Raw genomic sequence first — 17,976 nt, forward strand, 5'->3', positions numbered from 1 at the left:
TTCACGTTTACACGAAATCGGCCGACTTCGTCTGTTTTCCGTCGTTTTGGCCGTTTTGGCCACCGGCGCCCACATTTTGCCTGTCGCCCAGCCAAACGGCGTCCATTTCACATTTACACGAAGTTGGGCCGACTTCGCCCTGGTTACACGTTTTTCATCGTTTTTGCCATTTTGGCCACCGGCGCCCACGTTTTGCCTGTCGCCCAGCCAAGCGGCGTCCAGACTTGTCCACCTCACGTGTAGACGACGTCGGGCCGCCTTCTCCCCGGTTCCACGTTTTCTGTCATTTTGGCCACCGGCGCCCACGTTTTGCTTGTCGCCCAGCCAAACGGCGTCCAACCATTTCCGTTTCACGTTTACACGATGCCAGGCCGACTTCGCCCCGGTTACACTTTTCCGTCGTTTTGGCCACCGGCGCCCACGTTTTGCCTGTTGCCCAGCCAAACAACGTCCAGACGTGTTTATTTCACGTTTACACGACGTCGGGCCGACTTCTCCCCCTTTCCACGTTTTCCTCAGGTTCCCATGTTTTGGCCACTGGTACCCACGTTTTGCCCGTTGCCTAGCCAAACGGCGTCCAGCCGTGTCCGTTTCACGTTGACACGACATCGGCCGACTTCGTCCCGGTTACACGTTTTCCGTCATTTTGGCCACCGGCGCCCACATTTTGCCTGTCGCCCAGCCAAACGGCGTCCAGTCGTGTCCGTTTCACGTTTACGCGACGTGGGGCCGACTTCTCCCCGGTTCCACGTTTTCCTCAGGTTACCATGTTTTGGCCACCGGTAGCACCAACCGGGACCAAAAGGCATCAACGCGTCAGCAGTTCAGGGGCTGGGTTTTTTGTTTTTTTGAAAGGGGGGGGGGTGTGTGGGGGTTTTGTAGGGGTAATTTAGGTGTTTCATATATTGTGTTAGCTAGCTAATAGAGACAAGTGTCTCTCTTATCTCCGTGCTTGGTCGACGCTACGTACTATAGGTATAGAGAGGACTCGACACGCTAGCTAGTAAGCAAATGAAGGAAACCATTAAGTACACGAGTGCATAAGCAATAATATAGAGAGAAGTGATCGACCTCTTCTTCTTCGAGAGATTGATCGAACAACAAGTTTTCGTATATCTATCCGACGCTACTGGCTACATATATACAATATAAGATCTCTTACAATTCCCTAACATCTAATGTCAAATTCCACATGGTATTCTCCGGCTTTATTCATGACCTGGTCAAGAAAAAATCCCGCCAATTCCTCTTGAATTGCTCGTATGCGATCTTGTGGTAGGAGTTCATTCCGCATCTGCCACATCTAATTTGAAGAAGGGGGTCAATACACACACACACACACACACATATATATATATATATATATATATATATATATATATATATATGAATGAAACTCAACACAAATGATGGTAATAAAATAAAATTGTGAATATTATTGCTTACGCACTTCAAATTGTTTTTCAGAGTAGTCCCGCTTAGAGGTCGTCGCGTTGTAGTTGAACTCGCAAACGTAATATCCACAGTAATCATTCCCGGGTTCCTGTCACAAGCACTTTACGAGAAATAGAGGTCAATCAAACTGACAATGAAGCATTATAAATGGTATTGATGAAAGTAGCTAGAATCGATGGGAGATGCACGGAACTAGCTAGTAGTACTTACTTTCGGGTGTGTAAATCGCAGCTCCCCCGGCAGTCCCGGAGCTTGTGCGGTGAACTTTTTCCAAACCCTGCCAGACAAAGGAAACAATTACTTGATATCAGGAAATGAACAAAGTTGCCGATATGGTGCGATATGATCGATGCTTACTTCTCGAGCATTTTAGTCATGGCCGCATACTCGGGATCTTTTTGTCTCGAGTTTAAGACGGTTACTAGTCCCTGGTCAAGCTTAGTCACTAGGAGAATAAAGTGGAAGCTGCGCACGCATGCATAACTCATCAATTACATTACTATAACCTCGAGTAATAAGGGAAACCGAATATGCACAAGACAGTAACACTCACTTGAAGTTGTAAGGAAAGAGTATTTTCTCTTTGTTTTGATTTCGAAGCAACGATCATAGCAAGTTGGCCTCGGTTTCTTTCACATCATATTTAACCGTCCATTCATCTATGAGATTTGTGTTAATGAACCCAATATCATAGATTTGTGTTTTTCTGCATTCGACGATCTTCAATCTGCATAATATAGTGAGGATAATTATATATACATGCAATGAAAGAGCTGAGCTATATATAGAGACTTAATTACAGAAGTAGTACTTGTTGGGGAACGTAGCAGAAATTCAAAAATTTCTACGCATCACCAAGATCAATCTATGGAGTTTACTAGCAACGAGAGGGAAGGAGTGCATCTACATACCCTTGTAGACCGCGAGCGGAAGCGTTCAAGAGAACGGGGTTGATGGAGTCGTACTCGTCGTGATCCAAATCACCGACGATCCTAGCGCCGAACGGACGGCACCTCCACGTTCAACACACATACGGAGCAGCGACGTCTCCTCCTTCTTGATCCAGCAAGGGGGGAGGAGAGGTTGATGGAGATCCAGCAGCACGACGGCGTGGTGGTGGAAGTAGCGGGATTCCAACAGGGCTTCGCCAAGCGCTGCGGGAGGAGGAAGATGTGTCACGGGAGGGAGAGGGAGGCGCCAGGGCTTGAGTTTGCTGCCCTCCCTTCCCCCCACTATATATAGGGCCAAGGGAGAGGGGGGGGGGCGCAGCCTTGGCCCTTCCTCCAAGGAAGGGTGCGGCCAGGGAGGAGTCCATCCTCCCCAAGGCACCTCGGAGGTGCCTTCCCCCTTTAGGACTCTCCCTTTCCCTTATCTCTTGGCGCATGGGCCTCTTGGGGCTGGTGCCCTTGGCCCATATAGGCCAAGGCGCACACCCCTACAGCCCATGTGCCCCCCCGGGGCTGGTGGACCCCCTTGGTGGACCCCCGGACCCCTTTCGGCACTCCCGGTACAATACCGATAATGCGCGAAACCTTTCCGGCGACCAAAACAAGACTTCCCATATATAAATCTTTACCTCCGGACCATTCCGGAACTCCTCGTGACGTCCGGGATCTCATCCGGGACTCCGAACAACTTTCGGGTTACCGCATACTAATATCTCTACAACCCTAGCGTCACCGAACCTTAAGTGTGTAGACCCTACGGGTTCGGGAGACACGCAGACATGACCGAGACGACTCTCCGGTCAATAACCAACAGCGGGATCTGGATACCCATGTTGGCTCCCACATGCTCCTCGATGATCTCATCGGATGAACCACGATGTCGAGGATTCAATCAATCCCGTATACAATTCCCTTTGTCAATCGGTATGTTACTTGCCCGAGATTCGATCGTCGGTATCCCGATACCTTGTTCAATCTCGTTACCGGCAAGTCTCTTTACTCGTTCCGTAACACATCATCCCGTGATCAACTCCTTGGTCACATTGTGCACATTATGATGATGTCCTACCGAGTGGGCCCAGAGATACCTCTCCGTTTACACGGAGTGACAAATCCCAGTCTCGATTCGTGCCAACCCAACAGACACTTTCGGAGATACCTGTAGTGCACCTTTATAGCCACCCAGTTACGTTGTGACGTTTGGTACACCCAAAGCATTCCTACGGTATCCGGGAGTTGCACAATCTCATGGTCTAAGGAAATGATACTTGACATTAGAAAAGCTCTTAGCAAACGAACTACACGATCTTGTGCTAGGCTTAGGATTGGGTCTTGTCCATCACATCATTCTCCTAATGATGTGATCCCGTTATCAACGACATCCAATGTCCATGGTCAGGAAACCGTAACCATCTATTGATCAACGAGCTAGTCAACTAGAGGCTTACTAGGGACATGGTGTTGTCTATGTATCCACACATGTATCTGAGTTTCCTATCAATACAATTCTAGCATGGATAATAAACGATTATCATGAACAAGGAAATATAATAATAACCAATTTATTATTGCCTCTAGGGCATATTTCCAACAGTCTCCCACTTGCACTAGAGTCAATAATCTAGTTCACATCACCATGTGATTAACACTCACAGGTCACATCACCATGTGACCAACATCCAAAGAGTTTACTAGAGTCAACAATCTAGTTCACATCACTATGTGATTAACACTCAATGAGTTCTGGTTTGATCATGTTATGCTTGTGAGAGAGGTTATTAGTCAACGGGTCTGAACCTTTCAGATCCGTGTGTGCTTTACGAATATCTATGTCATCTTGTGGATGCTACCACGCGCTACTTGGAGCCATTTCAAATAACTGCTCTACTATACGAATCCGGTTTACTACTCAGAGTCATCCGGATTAGTGTCAAAGTTCGCATCGACGTAACCCTTTACGACGAACTCCTTTTCACCTCCATAATCGAGAAAATTCCTTAGTCCACTAGATACTAAGGATAAGTTCGACCGCTGTCATGTGATCCATTCCCGGATCACTATTGTACCCCTTGACCAACTCATGGCAAGGCACACTTCATGTGCGGTACACAGCATAGCATACTGTAGAGCCTACGTCTAAAGCATAGGGGACGACCTTCGTCCTTTCTCTCTCTTCTGCTGTGGTCAGGTCTTGAGTCTTACTCAATACTCACACCTTGTAACACAGCCAAGAACTCCTTCTTTGCTGATCTATTTTGAACTCTTTCAAAATCATGTCAAGGTGTGCGTTCTTTGAAAGTATCATCAGGCGTCTTGATCTATCTCTATAGATCTTGATGCCCAATATGTAAGCAGCTTTATCCAGGTCTTCCTTTGAAAAACTCCTTTCAAACAACCCTTTATGCTTTCCAGAAATTTTACATCATTTCGGATCAACAATATGTCATTCACATATACTTATCAGAAATGTTGTAGCGCTCCCACTCACTTTATTGTAAATACAAGTTTCTAACAAACTTTGTATAAACCCAAAAACTTTGATCACTCCATCAAAGCGTATATTCTGACTCCGAGATGCTTGCTCTAGTCCATGGAAGGATCGCTGGAGCTAGCATACCTTTTAGCATCCTTAGGATCGACAAAACCTTTCTGATTGTATCACATACAACCTTTCCTTACGAAAACTGGTAAGGAAACTTGTTTTGACATCCATCTGCCAGATTTCATAAATGCAGCTAATGCTAACATGATTCCGACGGACTTAAGCATCGCTACGGATGAGAAAATCTCATCGTAGTCAACTCCTTGAACTTGTGAAAATACTCTTTGCCACAAGTCGAGCTTCATAGACGGTAACATTACCGTCCATGTCCGTCTTCTTCTTAAAGATCCATTTATCTCAATGGCTTGCCGATCATCGGGCAAGTTCACCAAAGTCCATGCTTTGTTCTGATACATGGATCCTATCTCGGATTTCATGGCTTCTAACCATTTGTCGGAATATGGGCCCACCATCGCTTCTCCATAGCTCGTAGGTTCATTGTTGTCTAACAACATGACTTCCAAGACAGGATTACGTACCACTCTGAAGTAGTACGCATCCTCGTCGTCCTACGAGGTTTGGTAGTGACTTGATCCGAAGTTTCATGATCACTATCATAAGCTTCCACTTCAATTGGTGTAGGTGCCACAGGAACAACTTCCTGTGCCCTGCTACACACTAGTTGAAGTGACGGTTCAATAACCTTATCAAGTCTCCACCATCCTCCCACTCAATTCTTTCGAGAGAAACTTTTCCTCGAGAAAGGACTCGTTTCTAGAAGCAATTACTTTTGCTTCCAGATCTGAAATAGGAGGTATACCCAACTGTTTTGGGTATTCTATGAAGATGCATTTATCCGCTTTGGGTTCGAGCTTATCAGCCTGAAACTTTTTCACATAAGCATCGCAGCCCCAAACTTTTAAGAAACGACAACTTAGGTTTCTCTAAACGGTGTCGTCTCAACGGAATTGCGTGGTGCCCTATTTAAAGTGAATGCGGTTGTCTCTAATGCCTAACCCATAAACGATAGTGGTAATTCGATAAGAGACATCATGGTATGCACCATATCCAATAGGGTGCAGTTATGATGTTCGGACACACCATCACACTGTGGTGTTCCAGGCGGTATTAATTGTGAAACACTTTCCACAATGTCTTAATTGTGTGCCAAACTCGTAACTCAGATATCATCTCTATGATCATATCATAGACATTTTATCCTCTTGTCACGACGATCTTCAACTTCACTCTGAAATTACTTGAACCTTTCAATAATTCAGACTTGTGTTTCATCAAGTAAATATACTCAGCATCTACTCAAATCATCTGTGAAGTAAGAACATAACGATATCCACTGCATGCCTCAGCACTCATTGGACTGCACACATCAAAATGTATTACTTCCAACAAGTTGCTCTCTTGTTCCATCTTACTGAAAACGAGGCCTTTCAGTCATCTTGCCCATGTGGTATGATTTGCATGTCTCAAGTGATTCAAAATCAAGTGAGTCCAAACGATCCATCTGCATGGAGTTTCTTCATGCATATATACCAATAGACATGGTTCGCATGTCTCAATCTTTTCAAAAACAAGTGAGTCCAAAGATCCATCTACATGGAGCTTCTTCATGCATTCTGTACCAATATGAGTCAAATGGCAGAGCCACAAGTATGTGGTACTATCATTACTATTTTTATATCTTTTGGCACGAACATGTGTATCACTGCGATCGAGATTCATTTTAGGTGCAAGACCATTGAAGGTATTATTCAAATAAACAGAGTAACCATTATTCTCCTTAAATGAATAACCGTATTGCGATAAACATAATCCAATCATGTTTATGCTCAACGCAAACCAAACAATTATTTAGGTTAACACCAATCTCGATGGTAGAGGGAGCATGCGATGCTTGATCACATCAACCTTGGAAACACTTCCAACACATATCGTCATCTCACCTTTAGCTAGTCTCCATTTATTCCGCAGCTTTTATTTCGAGTTACTAACACTTAGCAACCGAACCGGTATCTAATACCCTGGTGCTGCTAGGAGTACTAGTAAAGTACACATTCATATAATGTATATCCAATATACTTCTGTCGACCTTGCCTGCCTTCTCATCTACCAAGTATCTAGGGTAGTTCTGCTTCAGTGACCGTTCCCCTCATTACAGAAGCACTTAGTCTCGGGTTTGGGTTCAACCTTGGGATTCTTCACTAGAGCAGCAAATGATTTGCTGTTTCATGAAGTATCCCTTTTGCCCTTGCCCTTCTAGAAACTAGTGGTTTTACTAACCATCAACAATTGATGCTCCTTCTTGATTTCTACTTTCGCGGTGTCAAACATCGCGAGTTGCTCAAGGATCATCATGTCTATCCCTGATATGTTATAGTTCATCACGAAGCTCTAATAGCTTGGTGGCAGTGACTATGGAGAACCATCACTATCTCATCTGGAAGATTAACTCCCACTCGATTCAAGCGATTGTGGTACTCAGACAATCTGAGCACATGCTCAACGATTGAGCTTTTCTCCCTTAGTCTGCAGGCTTAAGAAACTTGTCAGAGGTCTCATACCTCTTGACGTGGGCACTAGTCTGAAATCCCAATTTCAGTCTTCGGAACATCTCATATGTTCTGCGACGTTTCAAAACGTCTTTGGTGCCACAATTCTAAACCGTTAGCATTACGCACTGAACTATCACGTAGTCATCAAAACGTGTATGTCAGATGTTTCGCAACATCTACAGACGACGCTGAGGTTCAGCACACCGAGCGGTGCATTAAGGACATAAGCCTTCTGTGCAGCAATGAGGACAATCCTCAGTTCACGGACCCAGTCCGCATAATTGCTACTATCAACTTTCAACTAAATTTTCTCTAGGAACATATCTTAAACAGTAGAACTAAAGCGTAAGCTATGACATAATTTGCAAAGACCTTTTGACTATGTTCATGATAATGAAGTTCATCTGATTATTTAATGAACTCCCACTCAGATAGACATCCCTCTAGTCATCTAAGTGATACATGATCCGAGTCAAACTAGGCCGTGTCCGATCATCACGTGAGACGGACTAGTCATCATCGGTGAACATCTCCATGTTGATCGCATCTACTATACGACTCATGTTCGACCTTTCGATCTCTTGTGTTCCGAGGCCATGTCTGTACATGCTAGGCTCGTCAAGTCAACCTAAGTGTTTCGCATGTGTTCCGAGGCCATGTCTGTACATGCTAGGCTCGTCAACACCCGTTGTATTCGAACGTTAGAATCTATCACACCCGATCATCACGTGGTGCTTCGAAACAACGAACCTTCGCAACGGTGCACAGTTAGGGGGAACACGTCTCTTGAAATTTTAGTGAGGGATCATCTTATTTATGCTACCGTCGTTCTAAGCAAATAAGATGTAAACATGACAAACATCACATGCAAATCATAAAGTGACGTGATATGGCCAATATCATCTTGCGCCTTTGATCTCCATCTTCGAGGCGCGGCATGATCACCTTCGTCACCGGCATGACACCATGATCTCCATCATCATGATCTCCATCATGTGTCTTCATGAAGTTGTCTCGCCAACTATTACTTCTACTACTATGGCTAACGGTTAGCAATAAAGTAAAGTAATTACATGGCGTTTTCATTGACACGCAGGTCATACAATAAATTAAGACAACTCCTATGGCTCCTGCCGGTTGTCATACTCATCGACATGCAAGTCGTGATTCCTATTACAAGAACATGATCAATCTCATACATCACATATATCATTCATCACATCCTTTTGGCCATATCACATCACATAGCATACCCTGCAAAAACAAGTTAGACGTCCTCTAATTGTTGTTGCATGTTTTACGTGGCTGCTATGGGTTTCTAGCAAGAACGTTTCTTACCTACGCAAAAGCCACAACGTGATATGCCAATTTCTATTTACCCTTCATAAGGACCCTTTTCATCGAATCCGATCCGACTAAAGTGGGAGAGACAGACACCCGCTAGCCACCTTATGCAACTAGTGCATGTCAGTCGGTGGAACCTGTCTCACGTAAGAGTACGTGTAAGGTCGGTCCGGGCCGCTTCATCCCACGATGCCGCCGAATCAAGATAAGACTAGTAACGGCAAGTAAATTGACAAAATCGACGCCCACAACTACTTTGTGTTCTACTCGTGCATAGAAACTACGCATAGACCTAGCTCATGATGCCACTGTTGGGGAACGTAGCAGAAATTCAAAATTTTCTACGCATCACCAAGATCAATCTATGGAGTTTACTAGCAACGAGAGGGAAGGAGTGCATCTACATACCCTTGTAGATCGCGAGCGGAAGCGTTCAAGAGAACGGGGTTGATGGAGTCGTACTCGTCGTGATCCAAATCACCGATGATCCTAGCGCCGAACGGACGGCACCTCCGCGTTCAACACACGTACGGAGCAGCGACGTCTCCTCCTTCTTGATCCAGCAAGGGGGGAGGAGAGGTTGATGGAGATCCAGCAGCACGACGGCGTGGTGGTGGAAGTAGCGGGATTCCAACAGGGCTTCGCCAAGCGCTGCGGGAGGAGGGAGATGTGTCACGGGAGGGAGAGGGAGGCGCCAGGGCTTAGGTTTGCTGCCCTCCCTCCCCCCACTATATATAGGGCCAAGGGAGAGGGGGGGGCGCAGCCTTGGCCCTTCCTCCAAGGAAGGGTGCGGCCAGGGAGGAGTCCATCCTCCCCAAGGCACCTCGGAGGTGCCTTCCCCCTTTAGGACTCTCCCTTTCCCTTATCTCTTGGCGCATGGGCCTCTTGGGGCTGGTGCCCTTGGCCCATATAGGCCAAGGCGCACACCCCTACAGCCCATGTGGCCCCCCGGGGCTGGTGGACCCCTTGGTGGACCCCCGGACCCCTTTCGGCACTCCCGGTACAATACCGATAATGCGCGAAACTTTTCCGGCGACCAAAACAAGACTTCCCATATATAAATCTTTACCTCCGGACCATTCCGGAACTCCTCGTGACGTCCGGGATCTCATCCGGGACTCCGAACAACTTTCGGGTTACCGCATACTAATATCTCTACAACCCTAGCGTCACCGAACCTTAAGTGTGTAGACCCTACGGGTTCGGGAGACACGCAGACATGACCGAGACGACTCTCCGGTCAATAACCAACAGCGGGATCTGGATACCCATGTTGGCTCCCACATGCTCCTCGATGATCTCATCGGATGAACCACGATGTCGAGGATTCAATCAATCCCGTATACAATTCCCTTTGTCAATCGGTATGTTACTTGCCCGAGATTCGATCGTCGGTATCCCGATACCTTGTTCAATCTCGTTACCGGCAAGTCTCTTTACTCGTTCCGTAACACATCATCCCGTGATCAACTCCTTGGTCACATTGTGCACATTATGATGATGTCCTACCGAGTGGGCCCAGAGATACCTCTCCGTTTACACGGAGTGACAAATCCCAGTCTCGATTCGTGCCAACCCAACAGACACTTTCGGAGATACCTGTAGTGCACCTTTATAGCCACCCAGTTACGTTGTGACGTTTGGTACACCCAAAGCATTCCTACGGTATCCGGGAGTTGCACAATCTCATGGTCTAAGGAAATGATACTTGACATTAGAAAAGCTCTTAGCAAACGAACTACACGATCTTGTGCTAGGCTTAGGATTGGGTCTTGTCCATCACATCATTCTCCTAATGATGTGATCCCGTTATCAACGACATCCAATGTCCATGGTCAGGAAACCGTAACCATCTATTGATCAACGAGCTAGTCAACTAGAGGCTTACTAGGGACATGGTGTTGTCTATGTATCCACACATGGATCTGAGTTTCCTATCAATACAATTCTAGCATGGATAATAAACGATTATCATGAACAAGGAAATATAATAATAACCAATTTATTATTGCCTCTAGGGCATATTTCCAACAGTACTTACAAACAGTAGCAAGTGACGATTGTTTTATTGAGGGCCTTTTGATTGAAAAACGGGAAGAACTCCTCAAATGGAACAGACAACAGATCAATTCCAACGAGGTCGTGCTCCTCTTTAACTCTCACCGTCAAAGTATCCTTCCCAGACTCACTGCAGGTTTTCATGTACCACTCATGGAATCTTCGCATCATCGTTGTTAGAGGAGGATGACCAGGTTTGTCAAGAGGCTTCCCGCAGCGGTATTTGAATTCGTCCACCTCCATTGTATCAAAATTTGCATCGCCGGGCAGGTAATCTGCAGGATTGGTACCGGGCACCATCCCCGGATGATTAGCGACGATATCGCTAGACACCTTGAGCGGGGGGCAAGATTGGTTCGCTTGTTCGTCGAGCTGGCGAATTTTTTTCCCACTTCTTCGTTCTTCTAACCTTCGATCACTGCAAGTACTTACCGACCGCTCTACTTCAATATATGACCTTTCAATAATGCACTCATTTTTGGTTTGCGGTGGAGACGGTGGCGATTGCTTCAGGGCATCGATAGTGCGCTGAAATTTCACGGAATCTATCTTCTCCTCCGGATGTGGATGTTTCATAGCTCTTCGCGTTTCAAAGAAGTCCCTCACTTGGGCTTGACAGATCTCCATGTTTTCCTCCACGTTCCTCTCGTATGGTAACTTCTCTAAAGGCTTGAGAGATGGACCGAATCTGTATTGCCTCCCGCCTCCGGCTGTACTGCTAGACGCCGGAGTAGCCGGAGCGGCGGTGGCTGTCTTCCACCGTTGCTGACGAGGCGGAGGAGGAGGCGGGCTGCTCGGACACGCTGGAGCAGGCGCAGAAGGAGGCGGAGTGCCCTGATCACTCGCCGGAGGAGGAGGAGGAGGCAGAGTGCCCTGACTCGCTGGAGGAGGAGGAGGCAGCGGAGGCATCCAGTTCGGAAGCTTGATGTGCTCCTTCCGCCATAGACATGGAGTCTTCAGAGCAAGACCCAGCTGAGTCTCCCCTTCACCGGTAAGGTGGTCAAGCTCGAGCTCCTCAAATCCCTCCGTTATTTCATCCACCATCATAACAGCATAGCCTTGTGGAATCAGAAGGCAGTGAAAAGTTGCGTCGGGTTCAGGAGGTGCAACAAAGCTGACAACCACCTAGACTTTGAGGTTATGCCATTGCGTCATAAGGTGGCAATCTTGAGCCTCCATGATAGCATCCACGGGGTAGCTAGGAGCCGTGAAGTCAGGCTGCTGAAGGAGCTCGGTGGAAGCCACGCTTCTTCTGCGCTGAGATGGCGGGGTAGCTTCTGGGGTAGCTCCGGCAGGTCGCTGGTTGTGAACTGCTTGTTCCTCTAGCACTCGTACCCTTGCATTCAGCTTCTGCAGTTCGGTCTGCTCCAGTTTCCTCTTCCTCCCCCGGGTTTTGTAACCGCCTGCGCCGGGAAACCCAACCGTCCACACAACAGAGCTTGCCGTGCCTCATGTTTATCCAGGGTGCTCAGGATTCCCGAGGGCCTCTGTGAGCTCGTCGTTCTCTCTGTCGTGAACGAACGTCCCTTGCTGCGCTGCGGCGATATACTGCTGAAGCTTCTTGACGGGTATTTCAAGTTGCTCGTCCGTCCAAACGCACTTCCCTGTTTCAGGGTCCAAGGTTCCCCCAACCCCGAAGAACCAAGTCCTTGAACGGTCTAGCCAGTTCAATGTCTCTGGTTCGACCCCTTTATCAAGCAGGTCACTCTCAGCCTTGTCCCACAATGGCCAGGCTTTGAGGTAGCCACCTGACCCCGTGCGATGGTGATGCTCCTTCTTTGCAGCATTTATCTTGTTTGTCGCTGACATCTTCTTACTCTTCTCCGATGTCTTGTAGGCCACAAATGCGGGCCAATGGTCTCTTATCCTCTCAAATCGACATGTGAATTCTGGAGTCTTCTGTTTGTCGACAAACATTGATTTCAACTCATTCTTCCACCTCCTGAATAGATCTGCCATCTTCTTAAGAGCATGAGCCTTGACCAATGGCTCTATAGTTGGCTTATCCGGATCCTCCTCTGGCGGTAGGGTGAAATTTGCCTTCAGCGCGGTCCAAAGATCATCTTTCTGTCGATCATTTACATAAGACACTTGAGGGTCTTCGTTCTTAGGCTTATTCCATTGGTGGATGCTAATCGGGACCATGTCCCTAACAAGAACCCCGCTCTGAGCAGAAAATGCTTCCTTGGTCTGGCTGGGTTCAATCGGTTGGCCATCGCCCGCGATTGTTGTGATCATGAACATTCATCCTGGCGCAACTTTTTCTTCGGGCCTCGTCTCGTTACCGAAGTTTGGCTCGATCCGGAGGGCTAGAAAAGAAGAAAGAAGAGTTAATATATATATATATATATGTAAATAACAAAACAATTAATGCATCAATTAGCTAGTCAGCACATTCTTAATTAATATATATACCTCGCCGGACTTGCAACATCTCCTGCCTCCGTTCGCTCACCGGAGCCATCATCACGGTCTCCTTCTTCCACCGGCATTCGGTCCCCGGAGCCATCATGATCATGTCCTTCCACCTCCATTGTTCGATCACCGGAGCCTGCTTCACCCTCTCCTTCTAGACCAGTGGTGTCGTTGAGATACCACAAGACATCACCTCCGCCGTGGATTATGTCCCCCAACAATTGTTCTGCTTCCAAGTCCCGGTGCTCCATAGTTTCTGCAAATATTACAACATGGCAATAAATATACAAACATGACAGATGGATATATTACACTAAAAAAAGACACATCCATGACATTTTGGGCCGAACGAATTTTTTTTCTGTCATACTTATGACACTTCTATGACAATAATTGTGACAAAACACGGTATCATCATAGATGTGGTGGGGTCCTACTTCTATGACAAAAAATCATGACAGAAAATGGGCTTTTCGTCCTGGGCGGGCCAGAGACGCAGCTGCATGACATTCTTTGGGCCGTCCATGACGGAAAAAACCGTGGTAGAAGCGAGGGCGAGGAAAATATCGGGGTGTTCCCGGTTACGGTGGGTGGTCGGGGCCGAGCGATGCGCGTTTCTCTCATACACGCACGCGCGTGGGTGCGAGGCGTTGGGCTCTAACTGAACCCGAGCGATTGCACTGCAGGCTACGCGTTACTGAACCTGAGCGATCGATCGATGGTTGTTAACTGAACCCGATCGAGCGATTCCTTCGCTACTGCTGCTAACTGAAGCCGATCGATGCTGCCTCTGGATGGACAGTGAGAGTTGCTGGGGGGGGGGGTTTGGATGAACAGTTCCCGGTGGGGGTGGATGAACAGGACCCCGTGGTGTTGCCTCTGGATGAACAGGACCCCGATCGATCGAGCCGGTTGGGGCTGGATGAACAGGACCCCGTGGAGGGTTGGATGAATAGGACCACCCCGTGGAGGGCAGGATGAACAGTAGACGGTGGAGGGCTGGATGAACAGTAGCCCGTGGAGGGGTGGTTGAACAGGAGCCCGTGGAGAGGGCTGGTTGAACAGTAGCCGGTGGAGTAGCGCGCGGTGGAGGCTGGATGAACAGGAGCCCGTGGATGAACAGTCGCAGGTGGAGGCTGGAGGAGGTCGACGGTGGATGAACAGTAGCCCGTGGAGGCTGGAGGGGGTCGACGGTGGAGATGAACAGTATCCCGTGGAGTCCCGTTTTGCGGTATGCCACACCCCTCCTGATGAACAAGACCCCCGTTTCGACCGTAGCGCTCCAACACAAGTCCGTTTCCCCTGTTTTGCGGTACGCCACACCCCTCCCGATCAACAGGACTCCCGTTTCGACCGTAGGAGGTCCGTTTCCTCCGTTTTGCGGTACGCCAGACCCCTCCCGATGAACAGGATCCCGTTTCGACCGTGGCCGGTCGAACACAAGGCCGTTTCCTCCGTTCTGCGGTATGCCAGCCCTCGTTTCCATCGGCTGTTCTGTCCAAGCCCTCCCGATGAACATGACGACGCATTCCGTTCCGACCCAGCCGGTTGGCTCCCCATGAACACGATGACGACGTTGTTTCTCCATTCCGACCTAGCCATGTATACGAGCCCTGGCCATACGTACGCGCGAGTAGGCGTTCGAGACCCCGCCCGTATGTACGTACGTGGCCGTATTTACTTTCTTGCACCCTGGCCGCTGTACGCACGTGTACATGCTACGTGTGCCCCTCTACTACGACATGTGCGCGCCTCTACATCGACAAGTATGTACGTACACGTTCGCGACCAGAATGACAACGCTACGTACGCTTCGACCAGGTGGGTCCCGACTGTCAGGCACTTCCTTGCCTGTGAAGATGTAGCTGGTGGGTGCCAGGAGTCAGGGGTGAATTGTTTTTTTTTGCCCGGACGCACTTCCTTCCGTGCGAAATGTAGCTGGTGGGTCCCAGCAGTCAGGGGGAAACGTTTTTTTTTCACGAAATACGGTGGCCCATCCAGTGGGTCCCTGCTGTCAGGTGGAGGAATAATTATTTTGAGCGTAATAAGGAGGCACTTCCTTGCTGCGGCCGTGGACCCAGCTGTCAGCCTCTCCACGTACAGTACTCTTCCGATGGAAGTCGTTCCTTAACCACGTTGAGCACACCGCGCCGAGAGCACCAGGGCGGTGGACGACGGCGAGGCCTAGGAAGGGGACGACGCGGAGCCGGGGAAGACACGGCAGTGGAAGCCCGCGCGGAGAGGAGTACGAGGGCTCACTGGTTCGGCTGCGGTGTGAGGCTGCCATTGCCGCAGGGCCTGGCCAGCAGTGGGAATAGTAGGGGGCGGTGAGGTCTCCGCGGCAGCACAGCCGACCACGGGAGGCAGGAGCATGCAGCACGACCGGCGCTGCTTTGGGCGGCTGGAGCAAGAAGACCAGAGGTTGAAGAAGCACAACGGCCGTTGGATGGACATCGTACGGTCACTAGAGCTAGAATCGTTCATATTGACTAAGTTGACAAAGCACTCCGTCCCCGTCAACTTAGTAGGCCCACAAGTTAGCCACCTACCAAGGTGGGTCCCAACTAGCAGGGGGAGTATTCATTTTTTGTGCGTAATAAGGAGGCACTTCCGGTGGGTCTGAGCTGACGGCGGGGGGAACGTTTTTTTTGCGAAATACGGTGACCCGTCCGGTGGGTCCCAGCAGTCAGGGGGGAACGTTTTTTCGAAAAATACGGTGGCCCGTCTGGTGGGTCGCTGGTGTTAGGTGGAGGAATCATTATTTTCCGCGTAATGAGGAGGCACTTCCTTGCTGCGGCAGTGGACCCAGCTGTCAGCCTCTCCACGTACAGTACACTTCTGATGGAAGTCGTTCCTTGACCATGTTGACAACGCCGCGTTCCGTTGCATGCATCACTAGTAGAAAAAGGGTCAAATGTCAAGCACATTAGTGCCGGTTTGCTTTTGAGCCGGCACTAATGTGTGCATTAGTGCCGGTTCCAACGTCTAGCCAGCCGCTTTCATTAGTACCAGTTCGTGGCCGACCTTTAGCACCGGTTCGTGCCACGGACCGGTACTAAAGTGAGTGGTGGCAGGATGTTGCCAGTCCGAGGCCCCCAGGTGCAGAACTTGGTTCTATGCGCATGGGGGAGCGTTGGACCCGAAGACAGGCCTGGTTTCGAAGAAGGCAAGTCTAAAAGGAGCAGAACAAAAGTTACTTGACGCAATAGGAGATGCTCGAAAGGGGGTGTTCACGCCCAACAGAGAGAACGACAAGCTTACGCGTGCCCTGGGAAATCCTGAACACCCGGGAAGAACACAAGGCAAGCGCGTTATTCCCTGGTATGAGGGCTTTTCGGAATGGAATGATGACTACAGGACCCGTGCAAGAAAGAAGATGGAGGAGGAGAAGAAGAGGAAGCTGGAGGAGGAGCAGAGGAAGCAGGACGCGGAACGCCTTCAAGGCCTAGGAGCAAGGCACGCGGACTTGGCACTCAAATTCCAGCAGCAGCAGCAGATCGACTCACTTAGCCAGGAAAGGGGGTCTCAGTAGCGGCAGCAGCAAGCGGATGATCATTCAGCATTGGATAGCACCGTCCCATCCATGCCAAGAAGCAGCGTTGGTTCCGCCCCGGGCGACGCACTGCTGGATACATACCCTGTGGATGACATCATAGAGAACACTAACTGTGAGCTACACTTCAAAATGAAGAACATATCCATGAAGGTGGCGAACGCCGTTGCTTTTACAATTACCCCCGAAGCAACCTTCCATTGCGCCCCGATTCCAGCGGGCTATGCTCGTGTCTTGGTTGATGAGGTGGTGGGCCCATATTCGGGGCTAGAGCTTGACATTCCTGGAGGTGACGACGAGCAAACACTGGGAGAGGCCATACATCGTATCATCCTATGGAAAAAGGATTGCATCATCTTTCGAAGTTCACCGACACCGCGTCTGCCGACTCCTCCTCGAAGTCCGTCACCGTGTCAGCAGATTCCCGCTCCTCCAAGTCCATGGACGCGTGAGCAGACTCCTGCTTCAAGTCCGGCACAGCGTTAGGCCACTCCTCCTGTTTCAAGTCTGACACCGTGTCAGGCCACACCTCCTGCTTCAAGTCCAGCACAGCGTCAGGCCACACCTCCTACTTCAAGTCCGACACCGTGTCAGGCCACACCTCCTGCTTCAAGTCCGGCACAGCGTCAGGCCACTCCTCCTGCTCCAACTAGGCCACGTCAGCCGTCTCCGCCGCCTAAGCAATCGCAGAAGAGACACGCCGCAGCTATCGTGCGTAGCGGTACGAGTCGAGGTAGTACAGAAAGTACAGGCGGAGACAAGCGATATAAATATGGTCCAAGCAGCCTCGCTCCTCTTCCTCAGAGGCCTTACGACATGACCGAGGAGAAAAACGATGCAATAGTGCGGGCCGAAGTGGACGCTTATTTTCGACCGAAACCGGCAACGCCACCGAGGGAGAAAGTGCCTGAGGAAAAGATTGACCACTTCATTCGTATGGCTAGACCACTAGCTCCCAAGCCTGTTGACTCAGACTATGAGCGCCAAATCAGGAAGGCACATCGAGCACGACTACAGAAAGAAGCGAGCTCGAGCTCGAGCCAATAAGCAGCTGTCAAAAAAATGCGGGAAAACCGTTCCCCAGCTGGGAGA

This window comes from Triticum aestivum, chromosome 2D (genome assembly GCF_018294505.1).
Source record: "Triticum aestivum cultivar Chinese Spring chromosome 2D, IWGSC CS RefSeq v2.1, whole genome shotgun sequence".
NCBI lineage: Eukaryota > Viridiplantae > Streptophyta > Magnoliopsida > Poales > Poaceae > Triticum > Triticum aestivum.